Consider the following 18818-nt stretch of genomic DNA (forward strand, 5'->3'; position numbering starts at 1 on the left):
TAGAAGTCATTTGACGACACCTTTTTGTTTGTAATTGGCTAACCTGTTGCAGGTTCAATCCGTGGAATATTGAAATGATACCCATCTTGTCCATTCCACAGAATAGAGAGCGTGATAACGGGGATGAGTCTGTGAAACACGTTTAAGATTGTTATCTGGAACACGAATGAGAATGTCATGATTTTCATGGGGATCACCAGCCATAAAGATGACTACTTCATTAGATTAGAGCTCATTAAAACAGCCTAAAATGTTCTTGTTCTTTACTAAAGTTTACTATAGACGTAAGGAACGCAGAAACACTCATAGAATTGATAATATTGAAAACAGCAAATGTACACATACGAAGTTCAAGCGAAGCGAAATGTCAATATAAGTGCAAAACATACTTTCTGTATCAAAGTTATGCTATAAAAAAAATGGAAATTCACCAATTTAGCAAAAGTTACTATGCGTCACCAATGTAACAAAGTACAGAAAGACGACATTTATTTGGAACATGCACTAAGTGTTATAAAATTCACGATTGAGTATCACGGTGAAGAAAGTGAAAGTCCAAGAAAATTCAGAAAGCATAATTCAATTTTTCATGCAAAAATAATTTATTTTACAATTTTGAAACGTACACTTAATCAAGTGTATAGAAAGGAAGATTCTGTTGTTGTAACGTTAATTTAAAATATTTGCTGAAGGATGTATGTAGCAAGATATAAATTAATTTGACATTACTACACATTTTTAAACTGTGTAACGTTATTGACAGTAGAATAAATAGTGACTAACGCAGTAAAAAGGTTGTGCAACGTTGATGTTCACAGTGATGAAAAATACAAGGATTGTTAAAAAAACATTATCCTGAAACTGGTTAGAAGGAGTGGAATAACATTTCTGCGATTATATTGAAAGAGCCGCCGAGGCTTTCTACTTCACCAAGTTTCCGAATTTGTTATAATAACTAGAATAACATTTTTTTTCCAGGTATATTTGCGAGTATTGTGAGAAGTGTTAAATCAGCCAAATCTTCATGTTGATAGTACTTCAAAGTCCAAGCCGCAACTAAACTTACAATATCGCCGCGTTTCACTGTTGGGCGGGAGAAAGTTACAAACATAAACTAAGACACACACACACACATACATTAACGCACACCTGAAGCCTATCTCTGTCCTTGTGCGTGTCGGTCGTCACAAAAATGTATGTATACTGACAGACACATACATCGTCAAACATATACTTGTCAGTCATCGGCCAAACGTAGGTAACGAATGCGCGAACATACTCATATAGGAAATGTGGCATCATTGTCGTTGTGGTGGTGATCTAAAAGAAAAATGAGAAATGCTAAATTTTTGTAATGCAAATATGTGAATGAAAATATAGTTTAGCTGGTAGCCAAAAGCCTACTGAATAGTTTGATATTCCATACGTCAGACTACCATTTGTTTCGTAATTTACAGAAACATTTTGGGGGACATAACTTTCGCAAGCCAGGAGGAGGTCGAGACTGACATTTCAGATTTCTTCGCTTCGAAACCAAAAGAGTTTTACATTGATGGGATTAAACATCTTGTAAATAGATGGAAAGAAGTCATAGATAATCAGGGAAAGTACATTGAATCATTAAATTTCAATTAAATATAACATTTAATTACTTGTTTTCTTTATTCGAAATTCGGACAGAACTTATGGGATGACCTGATATGTATGTATGTATGTATGTATGTATGTGTATGTGTGTGTGTTTATATATATGTATATATTTACATATATATATTTATATGTATGTACATATGTGTACCTATCTATCTGTCTATCTCTACATACACACATGCACACACACATGCATGCATGCATACATACATACATAGATACATACATACATACATACATACATACATAATATACACACATTTATATATGTATATATATATATATATATATATATATATATATATATATATATATATATATATATGCAGCTAGTTCTACGTGTAGCATTATTGCTAGCATTAAGCTGGTTATACTGGATCTTCTCAGAGAATCCACTGTTCCTTAATGCACTATTGTAATAAGGTGTGGCATTTTGAAATGCTGCCTCATCCGAAGAAGTTGACGATATTCGTCTACCTACATTACTGACTAAGTTCCTAAGAATAACTGGCGGATGATTGGATTCTTTGCTTATATAAGATAGCTTATCATTAGGCTTACGGTAAGGTTTGAATTTATCCGACTGTAAATCCAAATTTACATCTAAAAAAATCTACACTTTTCAGGTGTCTATCGTAACCCGTAAGCCCATCCTTTGGAAGAAAGCAATAAGATCCTTCCTTTTCTTTTTCTTTCCCCCACTCTGCGTTTTAAAATTTATCTTCTCGTCTATATGTATACACCAAGTGATTTTTGCATGCGAGCATGATTGCGTACATATGTATACATGTGTATATGTGTATTTGTGTGTATATTTATGTCTTACATATATATGTCTGTATATGTATGTAGTCTGTGTGCATCCATCCGTATATTTTGATGTATATATGTATATTGAAGGTTTAGTATGCGTAGATACTGTTGTAAAATATTTATGTAATGCAGCGTGGAAATTTTAATTTTAATTTTAATTTTTAATGTATTAATTGAATTATATTTCGTATATAATTAACTGCAATATGTATTTTGAATCCGTTCTTCAATTTAAGGTTTTCCTCGATTTTTATAATAGGATGAATTTATAGTGAATTCATTTATTTTGTTTATTTTGTTCATTGCATGCTTAAGACTGTTAATTGAAAGGACCAATGAAACAAATACATTTTTAAAGGCGTATCCTTTAACTAGTTATGATCATATCGTTATTTCTGTTCTATTTTAACAAAACTGTCCGACGAACGGGATCGTTATTTATCTTTATCAGCACAGAATAACTGCTCGGCTAGTGATGGCACCACTAAATTCTTGTTCGAAATATATACTTTTCAAAGTGGCACAGAGATTTAGAATTATAATTGTTTACTATTTATTAGATCAGTGTCCTATCCAGGACTACCACATTATGTTGACAAATAATCTTTACTCTGGAGTATTGTTACTGAATGTCTCTTGTTCAGAGATTTAGAAATAATATATATATATAATACAAAGAATAGATATGTATATATACACACATATATGTACATACTTACATCTACATGTGTATACAGATGCATATCAGGGTACAGGGCGTTAGAACAATAAACTACAGACAACGGAACGAACACATAGGAAAACAGATAGCCACTTGGAATTAATCCTTCGTCAGCTGCCTCTATTCTAACTAGACGTTTCGAAGATAAGGCAGAATGTACTCTAGAATAGTCTCTTCCTGAGTAGTGGATCAACCCACTAAACAGAGGATTCCAAAGTGGCAAACATAAACCAAGACAGGAAAAATTGGACAGTGAAAACAACATTAAAAAACCGTAGGGCCAAACGCGAATCTGATGTAGAACGCTAGCAGTTCGTCTCGCCTTCATAGTGGCTGGAGTGAAAAGAGAGTTGACCACAGGTCACACGTGAGCAGAGAGGATGGTAGAGGGAGGAAGTGGAACAAGGAGGAAGAGAGAGATGTGTATAGCAGTGAAGTAGAAACCATGATAATAGAAGGAAGCAAAGCGAGAGGGGGAGATGGGTAAGAAGAAAAATAGATAGGTAGATAGATAGAGGGATAGATAGAAAGATAGAGACAGATAGAGATGGTAGAGGGAGGAAGTGGAACAAGGAGGAAGAAAGAGATGTGTATAGCAGTGAAGTAGAAGCCAGGACAACAGAAGGAAGCAGAGCGAGAGGGGGAGATGGGTAAGAAGTTATATATATATATATATATATATATATATATATATATATATATATATATATATATATATATATATATATATATATATATATATATATATATACAAGAATAAGGGCAGGGAATCGTCAATTAATAATAGAATTAACAATTAACAATTTTGCCAAGTAGTTCAGTATGAAAAAACCTTTATCGGTAAAACCATTTATCATCATAAATATCCAGGGATTAGCATTGAGTTGCTTCTCCAACATACTGAACATTTAGAAATAGCAGTCAAAGAACTACTGATTCTAAACTACAAATTTTTTATATATATAGATGTGTGTGTGTGTGTGTGTGCGTGTGTGTGTGTGTGTTAAATAAAATGAGACAACACGCCCAAGGGTGTGTGGGATTTTCAGAACATTTATAAAGAGAAAGTTAGTCTTACACCTATTTCTGGGATGTTAGGGATATCCCTTCATCAGAGACGATGCGAGATGGTTAAACAGAGGGAAATAGTGGAGTTCAATGTAAGGAGTTATTTCGGAAAAAGATGGAAATAAAAAGCATAAGAGAATAAAAGTAAAAATAAAAATACATGTAGGATGTTATAGTTGCCGTTCCATTATCCGAGAAAATGGTGTGTAGAGGAGGTAGAAATGCTTCTTGTCCATGGTATGTAAATTCCGATAGGTATGTAAATGAAAAGTATGGAGACGTAGATTCCATGTGCTGTTCATTCAAAGGGGTCTTTTGGTGTGAATGAAATTTTGATAACGCAGAGGTAGTATTAAGTAGATAGAGCGGAGAGAAAAGATGTTTATGTTAAAATGAGGAGAATGGTCAAAAGGAGTAGGTGGGGAAAGCAGAAAGAAAGAAAAAAGAAAGAAGAGATAATGAAAAAAGGAGTGTTAGTTGGTGATCAAGATATTATGAGGGAATGGGAGAGGAGTAGGGAGGGATAGGAATAGATAAGAATGTAAGGAATGAATGTATGAAGAGTGGGAATGGTGATATGTTTGAAAGGTACTAAGGTGGAGGGATGGCTACAGAAAATGGTACAGTGATGGAGTTTACTAAATCCCCATTACATTCAAAAAGGATGGGAAGAATAATGTGATATGTGGTCAAGTTTCTAAAAATAGACGGTGTTTATTGTACTGGCTAATGTGATAGTGGGGCTGAGGAATCAGAGAAAGAAAGAAATAGAGAGAGAGAGAGATGGGAGAGGGAGAGAGATTGAGAGAAAGAGAGAGGGAGGGAGAGAGAGAGAGAGAGAGAGAGAGAGAGAGAGAGAACAAGAGAGAGAAAGAATTGTATATCGAAATACGCACACGCGCACACGCATGCATATGCGTGTGTATATGCACAAATATATAGGCCCGCGTTCTTATGTACTGAAACTCATACGCATATATGCATATATATATATATATATATATATATATATATATATATATAAAATAATGTGTCTTGAATGGCACAACAATGCACTGTAATAACAACAATGGACTAAAATAACTGTTGTAATCTAATCATCCATAATCTGATATAATATTTCGGAAAATAACAATTCCTTCTTCAGATATCCCTAGGAATTTATCGAGTGCGTGAGGGCGGCCATGTCTCAAGCTCATGTGTGCTGGCACATCCGTATAGGGCTTTCCTATAAGTAGGTTATTTCCCTTGGGTAGGCGGCGCTCCATGTAGACAATTAAACTTCTGCAGACTATCCACGCTATTGTTATTGTTTCGATGATTCAGCTATCGAAGTACTTACTGTGCCTAAGTTAAAGAAATATTTAAGATTATATGGACAGTATGTTACTGGAAGAAAGGCGGACTTGACTGAAAGGTATAAAAATTCTGTCGATGAAGGATGTCAACAAAGTAAATTCATCGGACGATAAGTCTGAAGTATCGGACGATACTTCAGACAGGAATAAGCAGAAGCTAATATCTGCTCTCGGTGAAATATTGCCTGATCCGAATCTGCTTTCAGCATAGCTTTCAGCATAGCTTTCAGCATAGCTTTCAGCATAGCTTTCAGCAACCATTCAATGATTTGGCCATGAGCATGATGGGGTGTAGAAGAGGTAGGGACAGTCACACTATAAAGTTTAATAATTAGAGGAATATTAGATTCAATGCTGTAAATTTATTATTTAATCAAACAAACACACACACACACACACACACACACACACACACACACACACACACACACACACACACACACACACACACACACACACACATATATATATACAAAAATCTAGGAGTCCACTTTTGCTGGTCATTCCTCTTATTTTTGTATGTAACATAATTTTAATCTTCGGATTTTTTTAATATGCTAGACCACTGGTTCTAATTGATTAATATCAATTTCTACCCTTATTAATATATATATATATATATATATATATATATATATATATATATATATATATATATATATATATATATATAAAGAAACATATCATAGCTAGGCTTACTTGAAATTCCCACATTCATTCAGAACATTAACAACAATTTCAATGTATTTATTATTTGAATGCAAAATTCATTATTAAAAATACCTGTACATCAACACAACAATTATTAGATTAAACATTCGTGTTTAGCCCAACGTACACCACTCGAATTTGTTTCCCCTTTTGAATTTTAACATGTTCTAATCTGTTAATGAGGAGATAAATCAAAGAGACATTTCACTCATCTACTAACTGCGTATATGATCATGCACTTACTGATATTTTAAATACTTTGTTTGGAAAAACGGATGGCAAGGGGTGATCTTTCAATAGTCCATTAAAATTGACGAAATGCTGGGAACACATTTGGCTATTTGCAGTGTAAACAAAGTCTTTCCTCACAAGTCTCGATCTCTGAAGCCAAATACGACGAATAGCTACGTTTGCAGGATATCCATGTAGTGAAATAACTTTGCCGAACCGGTCAGTACAGTATGTGAGTCGTCTGCGTATGTTAAAGCAAGTCACTGAGCATGCGTACATGTCATACGGGAGAGTTCCAATCAGGGATGGATAACAACCTTATAGGAACCCCCTATATGTGCAGTTTCCTTTTTTTTCTCCCTCTTTCTTTTTTTTATGAATAATACATGAGCAATTTATCAAAAATGAACCTAAACGCATTCAGATGTAGCTAAATAATATATTGACTGCCAACCTCCAAACAAAAGAAAAGCAAAAACAGAACGCAACGTGAATAACGGACAGAGTCAAGACTATTGAAAAGGTTGCAAGACGCAACTAAAATTTTAGGAAGATAAAAAATAATAAGTGGAAATTTTAACGGTGAGTGTGTTAAATTTTAAGGCACGATAAGAAAATGACTCTCCCCAGACACAACAGAATATGCTTCAACACACGAAATCACATAAAAAATCTTGCAAACCAAATCCAAAAACGAAATTCTAACATCAGTTTAAGAGAAATTTAAATTGTTTTGGAAGCCAGGAAGTCCATTATTTTATTTGATAACAAGTACTGGGCCAGAAAAGATACTAATGATTATTTTGAGATTACCATGCATTCTGCCAATTTTGCCCAGGTTCCCTGACTTAGTAGGTATAGACATATTATATCATTTTCATAATGAATTTCCAGACATTAAAGGTGGATTCTATAGAGATGATGCACTATTTTTGATTAATAGTCAATCTAACACAAAGCTGAACCTATGTACAAAAAAATTCCATAGTTTTTAAAAAAAGATTTGGCTTATCTATTTCTATAGAAAATGAACCGGATTCAGTTACCGGGAGTAATGGAGAGGGAGGGAGAGAGATACAGCGAGCGAGAAAAGACAAGACAATCAGAGATAATTTGGTATGTACGAGAGAAGATATATATATATATATATACTCTTTACTCTCTTTTACTTGTTTCAGTCATTTGACTGTGACCATACTGGAGCACCACCTTTAGTCGAGCAAATCGACCCCAGGACTTATTCTTTGTAAGCCTAGTACTTATTCTATCGGTCAGTTTTGCCGAACCGCTAAGTTACGGGGACGTAAGCACTCCAGCATCGGTTGTCAAGAGATGTTGGGGCGACAAACCAAGACACTCAAACATATACACACAAACATACATATATATATATATATATATATATATATATATATATATATATATATATATATATAGCGTAGGAGTGATCGCTGCCCCCTTCCGGTCAGCGAAAGTTCAGAAAGGCAGGATAGGAATTGTTCTGAACTGACCCAGCTTTGGGAGGGGGTAAGGTAGCACGATTGAGCTACGGTATTTTGTGATAAATACGAGAACAGGGATTGAAGCGGCGCCGTTGGCCGGAGGATTTGGCAGCAGTCGAGTTGGCGTATGGAGTTAGGGACAGCAGTTTTCCCGAGGAGTTGGTAGCAGTCGAGTTGGATGAACAGTGATAAGTCTGACAGAGAGTGAGCGCCTATAGTCAGCAGAAATGCAGAGAGTCTCAGAGAGAGAGAGAGACAGAGAGATGGGATTCTGGCAGCCAAAAGAGATAGCAGTAGTCAATTGTTTACTTCTTGGACCGTACGGTGTTTGTGAAAGAAAGGAAGTTATTACAGTAAAGGTTTGTCTAAATATTCTTCCGAGAAACAAATGTACTTGTCGTTAGAAAAAGAACTGTTAACTGTGATGTTAACTTAAAAGAAAACAAAGAAGTGAAAGAACTTTTAAAGGACTCGATGTACGAACTCTTGTTTATGTAATGATTGCAAACCCTTGATTATGTTTACGCAATGTTATGCCATGTATTGAATTTATTATTACGCAATGTTTTATTCTGATGTATTGATGTAATGTTTTATTCTGATGTATTGATGTAATAAGAAAAGGTTAGTTCTGCTACCCAGCGTATGGTCTCCGTGTTGTTTCTTCACACGCACAACTGTACGTTGGCTGTTCCCATGGTCCTTCTATTTGTGAATCCGAGGGAAGGACGAAGAATGTTGTCTACCAAGAGACACTCCAATGATAACAACGGCAACTTCAACTGCTCCAATTTCAACTCCGCAATTTTTTCATCGTCCTGCCAGCCCACGTAAGTCCAGTCTTGCTTTGCTCTCCTTACTAACTCACCATGACATTCTTTTTTTTCTACCAAGATCCGTCGCCCAAACAACACTTCGTATCCACTTCTTCCTCTTTTTTATGTCTTCGTTTCTCTCTTCGCGTCTTCTCTGACCGGGTGAAACCGAGCTTAGCTGCTAGTAACATAATAAATGCGAAAACTAATTTCTGTGTCAGTGTGTCACATTTCGACCACCTCTCTCATTATTCATTGACACTCCTATTATTGCTCATGATAGGGTGGGAGTAATAGTAGGCATAGAGACGGTCTGGGCGTTGGCGAAGAGAGAGAGGGAGAGAGAGAGAGAGAGAGAGAGAGAGAGAGAGAGAGAGAGAGTGAGTGAAAGAGAGAGAGAGAGAAAGAGAGGGGGAGAAAGAGAGACAAAGAAATCTAATCCTTGTTCCATTATTACTCTGCACACACATATACATATAGAAATATGCACTTACATACAGAACTTAATAACGTATATATATATATGGTTTTATACAAATACATACACAATTATACATGCTTACATATACGTAGATTTGTACACATATACACACATATATATATAAAAATATATGTATATATATATATATATAATTATAAGATCTGGTAATTAGTCATATATTAATATATTAATTAATATCGATTAATTATCAGGGGGCCAGCACATTTAAAGAATCAAAGAGATTCAGAAATATTATCTGCAATCTCAGGGGATTAAGGTACATTTTAAAAATAACGTCGACCACTAACGTGGACAATTAATGCGCTAGAAATAGATCACATTTTGTGTCTATTAAGACCTAAAACGTTCTCAACATGAAATATAGCAGCATACCAAAAACGTGAGCGGGCAAGACATTTAAAATCACCTTAAAAAAATCATTATTAAACAGGAACCAGGTTTCGGATTTAACAAATTCTTACCATTTGTCTATTCCTCATCAGCCTGATTTGTAATGTAGCAGCAATTATGAGAATCGTATACATAGTTGCCCACCGCCATGGGTGCGCGTGCATATGGTTCTGCTAATTACAGCTTAATGGTAAAGTTCAAAAGTCTTCGTTTTGGCGCGCTAATTCCAGGAATATATCCGCAGAAACTATTTACTGCGTCGAATATATTCAGAATGAGAACATGAGTAATGGGTAAATATTATTATAAGATCTGGTAATTAGTCATATATTAATATATTAATTAATATCGATTAATTATCAGGGGGCCAGCACATTTAAATACGATTCTCCAATTTCCTTCCTAGCAAAATTTGGGAATTGAAGGAAAATGGTATTGATTTTAATCTTAAATGGGAAATCGTCAGGAGAGCACAACCTTATAGAAATAGTAGATATGGCTGTGGATTGTGCTCTATGGAAATTTACGAAATTTTTAAACTTAAGGATAATCCTAATCTAATTAACAATAGATCTGACCTTAGGGTTCTATGTGTGCATTGTTACTCCCGCACCTTTAAATATTTTAAAAAGTAAATATTTTTTAAAAAGTAAATCTTGCTAATTTTTAATTCAGTTTCTCTCATTTCCTTGACTAATAACTATTTTATTTGAGTTATAACTTTTAATATAAACTTAGAATACATTTTAACCTTTCCCAACCCACTGATAGTATTCCTACATTTTCTCTAGGTAATTCTGAGTTCCTTCTACCTATTACTTTTTCGAAAACCTTAGCTTTAATTCATTTAATTTAGTCCTGTTTTTCTAACTTTATTCCTTTCCCTTTTTTCCTCTTCCTTCTTCCCCCCTTTTTTTCTGTTCGGGTTTAGACCATTAATATTATGGTTTTACTCATAAATAATACTACCCCACATTAATGTATATCTTATTTTAACTAGATATGTTTATCTTGTTCTAATTATTATTGTTCCCTATAGTTTTAAATTTAGTAATTTAGTGTTTCATTGTATCATTCTAATTATACTGTAGAATAGATATATTTCTTTAATACCTTGACCTTAATTACCTTACCTTAAATTTTTTCCAAATTCTTACCACTCCTTAGGGTACTGTCCTTCCATTTCCTTTTTTTTTTCCTCATGCGTGATTTACCCCTAACCTGCTGTCCATCACTACTTAATCTATCTTCCTCTAAATTTGAAATTACTACTATCCCTCCCATTAGATTTTAAATTCTTGTTTGATTCACTAGTCTGTTGAACAGCAGCATAGTCGAGATGGTATGTTTTCTTCTCTTACTCTTGTTTTTTGCAAACATCTTCAAAATGACTTTCTAAAATGAAATTCCATTATGCAGCTGAGAAGTACATTTTCATTGTACATTCTACGTAGTGTTCTCACTACATGAATAAATGGAACTCGTACGAAACGTACGTACTACTATAACGTATTGAATTTTTGTTGCTTACCTTCAAATTTTATTCACCAAATCTCTTGATTTTGTTTTTGGTTTTTACCCTACCAAATTCTGGTGCCTCAAACATTTTAAGTACCGCATTTAATCTTTTGATTAAATCTATATTATATATATATATATATATATATATATATATATATATATATATATATATATATATATATATATATATATATATGTATATGTATGTATATATATATATATATGTGTGTATATATAATTGCATATGTATGTATATACATGTATATATATATGTGTATATATGTATATATATATATATATGTGTATACATATATATATGTATATATGTGTGTAGTTAAAAACTTGGAAATGGATGCGTGACGTTCAATCAAACAATAATATAAATAATATATATATGCATATATACACACACATATGTACATACATACATATGTATGTATATAGGTATGCATATATGGGTACGGGACGTCACAAAACGTAAACAACATGAAATAAGAAAATAACGTTGAGTACGCAAAGAACGAGAGAAACAATGGAAAACACGACAAGTAACATAAAAAACGACCCTTCATCAGTTGTTGGCATACATATAGTTATTCATATATACACATATACGTACACTTATAAATGTATACATACCAGTACAGATATACACACTTAATAAAATTTTCTAATCACGTATTCAGTATAGTGTATACAAGATAGAACACTCTCACGTCTTTCATTAAGCAATTTCTTCTTCGATGTTAATATCTGACATAATTCATCTATACACAGGTTACATGTAGCATCATTAAACTTATACGATCTAGCATGACTAAGTACTTTCCGATTTTTTTGTAAGATTTCTTACATAGGCGCAGGAGTGGCTGTGTGGTAAGTAGAATGCTTACCAACCACATGGTTCCGGGTTCATTCCTACTGCGTGGCACCTTGGGCAAGTGTCTTCTACTATAGCTCGGGCCGACCAAAGCATTCGCCACCTCTTCCCATTTCTGGGTGAGATTGTTCACCCTGTTCATCACCTCTCCCCAGTTCTTCTACCTGGAGATCCGGACCAAACCAGACCCAGAGCAATTTAACCGGTACTTCCGTCCAACGCCCTACAACGCTGTCGTTTGGCTTGGACTCGTCTCTCCAAGTACCGAGCTGCAGGCGCACCGACTTGTCCTGATTAATCTTTGTTGCTGTCACCGCTTCGTACTCCTTTAAGGTAGAGCCGATCAACTCGATTTTCGAGTTGTCCGACACTATAATGGTGACTTCGTCCGCATAAGCCGACAAGAACATTGCCCATCCTAGATCACGTGGGATGTCACTCGAAATATCCAGCTTCCTCAGTAATGGCTCGAGAGCTAGCACATACAGAATGAAAGAGAGTGGGTATCCTTGACAGACCGACCGACCGACCGACCGAGCGATGCTAAACGATTCCGATACATGGCCGTTTGCTTTGACCACCGAACAGATACTGCTATACAACGCAGTGAGCCAGCGACTGAAAACGTGACTGAAGCCAGCCCCCGCAAGAATAGCCTCCAAGTATTGATGGTCGACCCTGTCAAAAGCTTTTCACTGATCCAAATTGATCAGAGTCCAACCCATGCCAGGTTCCTTCCCTACCCTCTCTATGATGTAGCGCGTGAGGTGGAGGTAGTTGTGATTAAGTCTGTTCGGAATAGCGCATGTCTGCGCGTTACTGATCAGCCTACTGACGACAAGCGCCAACCTCTTGGCTAACACCTCGGCCATATTCTTATAAAATGCGTTCAGCAGAGTTATGGCCCTAAAATTGTTTATTTGGTGCCCCTTGTTCGGGTCCTTTCTCAGCAGCACCACCACGCCACGCTTTACAACATTGAGTATTCTTTCGTTTTGTTACCAGTAGCGGTAGATATCCACCAAGAGATCACTGAACAAGTCTGGTGTATGAAGATAAAGCTCGAAAGGCAGACCATTCAGCCCCGGAGACTTCTCCCTTGTGCATTCGTCATCGCGTCCCGTATTTCTTTGGCTGTTATCGGCATTTTGAAGAACTCCGCATCCCTGGCCGAAACGCGTGGCATCCCATCAAGGTAGGAGGTGAAATCCACCTCCATCCCCGACACACCGCACGCCCCGAACACGTTTAGAGTACTCCCGTCCCGGCCCGTCAAAGACCGAAATAATAATAATAATAATAATAATAATAATAATAATAATAATAATAATAATAATAATAATAATAAACAACTACAATATCCTTAACTGGACACTAAATGAACTAACGAAAATAGACAGAAAAACAAGAAAAATAATGACAGGATCTGGGATGCACCACCCAAAATCTGACATAGAAAGGTTATATATACAACGTATAGAAGGTGGTAGAGGCCTAATACATCTGGAAAACTATTATAAAATAACCACTATAGGACTGCAAAAATACCTACTTCAGAAAAGATGAAACAACAAAAGCTATAAAACAAATGAAATCCAAACTAAAATTAGAACAGCAACGGGCCATGATAAAACGATGGCAAGAAAAGCCCCCTCATGGCAAATACTGGGCTAAACTAAATGCAAAAGAAATAGACAGAGAAAAACTCCAGCGATGGTTGAGAAGCTCAGGACTCTGGAAATTATCCATAATGTCCTTCGGAAAAGACCGGCTACATGATCCCTCCCGACTCCCAGAGTTACCCCGAGGACGTCGTTTCTCAAACTCGATACTAATCCACTATAGAACTCCATTGTGGAACTTCTACAGATCACGTTGCCCGACTGGCAGAATGCTGTGAGCGCTTGCCGACACTCCAGGTGCCAAGCACCCTTTCTCGGCCTACGTTTGATCCAAGACTGTAGCTGCGGAAAATTCTGTCTGACAAACGGCGATCACACCTGTTCACCATTAAGAAACCGCTGGAGATGTCGCAGGCTCAACGCATATCTGTGCATTATTAGCCACGGCATGTCCAGTCCTCCACTCAGTAGCTGCTGACGAAGAGGAACCGTCTGACGAGTGGAACGCAACCCTTCCACAGAAATTGAAAGAGCAAGCGCTCTAGCTTGATCAGTCACGAAGCAGGACAAGGGTAAACGGCCAGGCAGTAAGAGATGACGGAAGCGATATACGCATTCACTACCTTCCCCCGACCTTTCAAGGATAGCTTCCTCTCTGTCCATTTCTGGGTGAGATTGGTCACCCTACTCATCTCCTCCTCTCAGTTCTTGTCCACCCGGAGTACCGGACAAAACCAGATCCTGAGCAGTTTAATCGGTACTTCCGTCCAGCACCCTACGATGCATGGACCTGCCTATCTAGGTGCTGAACTCTAGGCCCACTGACTTGTCCTGATCAATTTTTGCTGCTGTCACCGCTTCGTAGTCCCGATCAACTCGATTTTCGAGCTGCCCAACACTATTACGGTGACGTCGTCCGTATAAACCGACACGAGCCTTCCGCATCCAAGTTCATGCAGGATGCCCCTCGAAATATCTAACTTCCTTGGTAATTGCTCGAGAGCCATCACGTACAAAAGAGTTGAGTGTGGGTATCCTAGATAGATCGTACAAGCGATGCTAAACAACTCCAATAGGTGGTTGTTTACTTTGACCACTGAACAGATATCGCTGTACATTGCAGTGACCCAGCCTCTAAAAACGGAACCGAAGCCGGCCACCGTGAGGACAGCCTCCAAGTATTGATAATCAACCCTACTAAAAGCTTTGGACTGATCCAAACTTATCAAGGCCCCACCCATGCCAAGTTCCTTCCCTACCCTCTCTATGATGAAGCGCGTGAGGTGGATATTGTCGTGGATAAATCTGTTCTAGATTGTGCATGTCTGCGCGTCATTGACCAATTTATCGACGACGAGCGCCAACCTCTTGGCTAACCCCTCGGCCAAAATATTATAATCTGCGTTCAGCAGAGTTAAATGATCTATTTGGTCCCCTTTGCTCGTGTTCTTCTCAGCAGTACCACCACGCCACGGCTAACAGCACTGGGTATTCTCCCGTTCAGCTGCCAATTGCAGTAGATATCCACCAAGAGATCACCGAACAAGTCTGGTGTATGAAGATAAAGCTTGAAGGGTAGACCATTCAACCCCGGAGACTTCTCCCTTGTGCAGCGCGTCATCGAGTCCCGTATATCTTTGGCTGTTATCAGTATTTCACAGAACTCCGCGTCCTTGACGAAAGGTGTGGAATGCTGCCGAGGTAGGAGGTGAAACTATTATTATTATTATTGTTGTTGTTGTTGTTGTTGTTGTTGTTGCTGTTGCTGCTGATGCTACTGTTGTTGTTGTTGTTGTTATTCATATACACACACCAGATTAGACTGTTCGAAAAGAAAACTTCCTAACATCAGGCTATAACAACTAACCTTAGATGTTAAGAACCCTCCTAAGTATCCTAGCTGTCCTTAATAACACTGTTTTCTGGAGCTGTACTAAACTGGATTTTATGCCTATTTTCTCTATCCATCTATTCAAATCTTTAGGGATAGTTCCTAATGCACCTATAACTGCTGGGATACATTTTACCCGCACTTTCCATAGTCTCTGTAATTCAAAGGTTAGGTCCTGATACTTTGCTCTTGTTTCTATACCCCTCATATTGATTTTTTCATCATTTAGGACTGTAAAGTTAATTATCTGACACTTTCTATTCTTTTTGTCTGCTACTACTAAACTAGGCCTTCTAGTTTCTATTACTCTGTCAGTCTGAATGTTAAAGTCTCACAACATCGTATATTACTTTCTAGTGCTTTACTTGGTTCATTTTCATACCATTTATCAGTATGGTCAAATCCTGCTCTCCCTAAGTTGTCATGTCTTGTATTCTTTCTGTGCAAGCATGCTACATTCACTTACTATATGAATAACTCTTTCCTCTTTTGATTTGCATTACCTACTTTGGGAATCTACTTGGTTTTTGTGTATCTTGGCTTTTATCCAATTAGTCCTTAATGCTTGATCTTATGCTACTATTAATAAACTTTCTGTCTCCCTTTTCAGCCTTCCTTTCTGCAACCATAACCATGTCTCACTATTACTATTTGATGCAACTATCTTTGGGAATCTACCATGCAAAGCCTTCTCCTGCAGTCAGATAACTTTTGTTCTTTTTTCTGATTTTTAAGTTCGTTTTTTTTTGTTTCATTATGTCTTGCTGTGATTCTAGCAGCTCTTAATAAAGTTTCTTCACTATTGCCTACATAGGACTCTATATCTACTCTAGCTAACTCCACACAGTCTTCTACTGATATTAACAACTATTCCACCTTTCTTTCTATCTAGGTAAGTATAATCTTGCTACTCCTGCCCTTGGGTGGAGTCTTCCATTTGTATTGAATTCCTTCCTATTTCTTCTGTTTATCTTTGCTAATTCAGTTTCTGTCCAATCTACAAAAGCTGCTGAGTATCTAAGTAATGATGCTGTCTAAGTATTTACATCCTTCACTAGATTCGGGCCATATTGTTATTATTGAGTGAGAGAGTAATGTATACCATCAAAGTGACACTGGAGTAAAATATACGAAGCTCAGTATACCATCGTGGCTTATCCGTCTGGTAAGGGTATAACAGATACATGCATCACAACCATATGTGCTCAACATGGTGATATCATATCAGCATAAACAGCATGACCTTGAAGGTGGAGCCCAGTTAGAATTTTCTTCTTCAGGTCGAGTAGTCCATCCCGCTTAAAAGGTCTCTGAATAAGGTTTGAACAAAACACCCATGTTTCCAGAGGTGAATTATTCAAAAGAGAAAGAATTCCTCTCAACACACGGCTATGATACTCTCCAGCAACTTCTGCTCGTGATCAGAGATGCACATATCGTCAGCCACTAAGGGACATGCTCAACTGGTTAAAGTCAAACAAATGACAAGCAAATCTGTGGTACTGAGCAGAACATTTGCTGTAGCCCATCTTTTGTATCAAGACAAAACAATGTACTTCCAAACAATCTACTTCCAATCAGTTAAGATCAAAATCCATGAGAGTCACTGCTTGGTACTGCATCAGTGAATATTATTATTATTATTATTATTATTATTATTATTATTATTATTATTATTATTATTATTATTGAGTGAGAGAGCAGTTCTTGCCATCAAAGTGACACTGGGGTAAAATATACGAAGCCCATTATGCCCATCATGACTACCCGTCTGATAAGAATACACCAGGCACATGCATAACAACCATATGTGCGCGACATGGTAATCTCATATCAAGATAAACAGCGCATGACCACGCAGGTGGGGCCCAGTTAGAATTTTCTTCAGGTCGAGTAGCCCATCCTGAATAAGGTTTGTTTAAGGATGTTGAGCAAAATACCAATGTTTCCAAAGGTGAATTATTCAAACCCCGAAGAATTCCTCTCAGCACATGGCTATGATGCTCCCCCACTACTTCTGCTCATGATCAGAGATGCACATATCGTCAACCACTAAGGGTCATGCTCAACTGGTTAAGGTCAAACAACTGACAAGCAAATCTGTGGTATTAAGCAGAATATTTGCTGTAGCCCATATTTTTATACCAAGACAAAACAATGTACATGATAACACTTCCAACCAATTAAGATCAGAAGCCATGAGAGCTACTGCCTGGTACTGCATATTATTATTATTATTATTATTATTATTATTATTATTATTATTATTATTGTTATTTTTCACAAATTTTCGGAGATAAGGGGAATATTACAGGAGCAAATTACAGAAAAGGTGACATTTATTCACTATGAATTATAAAAAATCAGGCCTGTAAAGCAAAATTTTCATAACAAATTGTAAGGTATAGCCACTAAGTATCGGAGAAAAACTCTCACACCCATGATTAGCATGAGCATGTGAACTCTTCCACCGAAACGATGTAGGAATTCCTTATCTGCTGTCTTGAATTGCTTCCTCTCAGTCAATTTATTGTTTTTGATTGGACACGGACATCATTATTCCATCTCAGCTCCTATAATCGGATTCTAAGCTGTTTTAAAGTAGCGAATTATTGGCCTAACTTTAGTTAAATCGGTGATCCCTTCACCTACTGCCTCATATTTCAACGTCTATTTTGAAGTCACCATGACTCAAAGACGAATTAATTCTGCCTTTTGACTGATACATGTATGACTGATACATGTATGACTGATACATGTATGACTGATACATGTATGACTGATACATGTATGACTGATACATGTATCGAATTCGATAGGATGAAACTTTACCAATTCTTCTGAATTGGAGTCTATAAAGATTTCATTGTCTTGATAATTTGAGAAACTTCATGAAATTTTATTTTTCACTTTTTTGTTTAGGAAATTGTTGTTTAATCACAAGTCAGCCATAATCGAGCTGACTCTGACATCGTTCTTGCCATGACCATCTTGCCTCAGACAAATTTAATCTCAGGCCATATTTAACACGTCCTTCCTTTAAAACAAATGTAGTATGATTTCAGAAGATTTAGCTGCAATCAGGTCAGGCAATCACTTAGATATTCCTTCATTAACATATACTTTTGTAATGGTAGTGTTGT

The sequence above is a fragment of the Octopus bimaculoides genome, chromosome 19, assembly GCF_046866305.1.
Source record: "Octopus bimaculoides isolate indiv1 chromosome 19, ASM4686630v1, whole genome shotgun sequence".
NCBI classification, from domain to species: domain Eukaryota; kingdom Metazoa; phylum Mollusca; class Cephalopoda; order Octopoda; family Octopodidae; genus Octopus; species Octopus bimaculoides.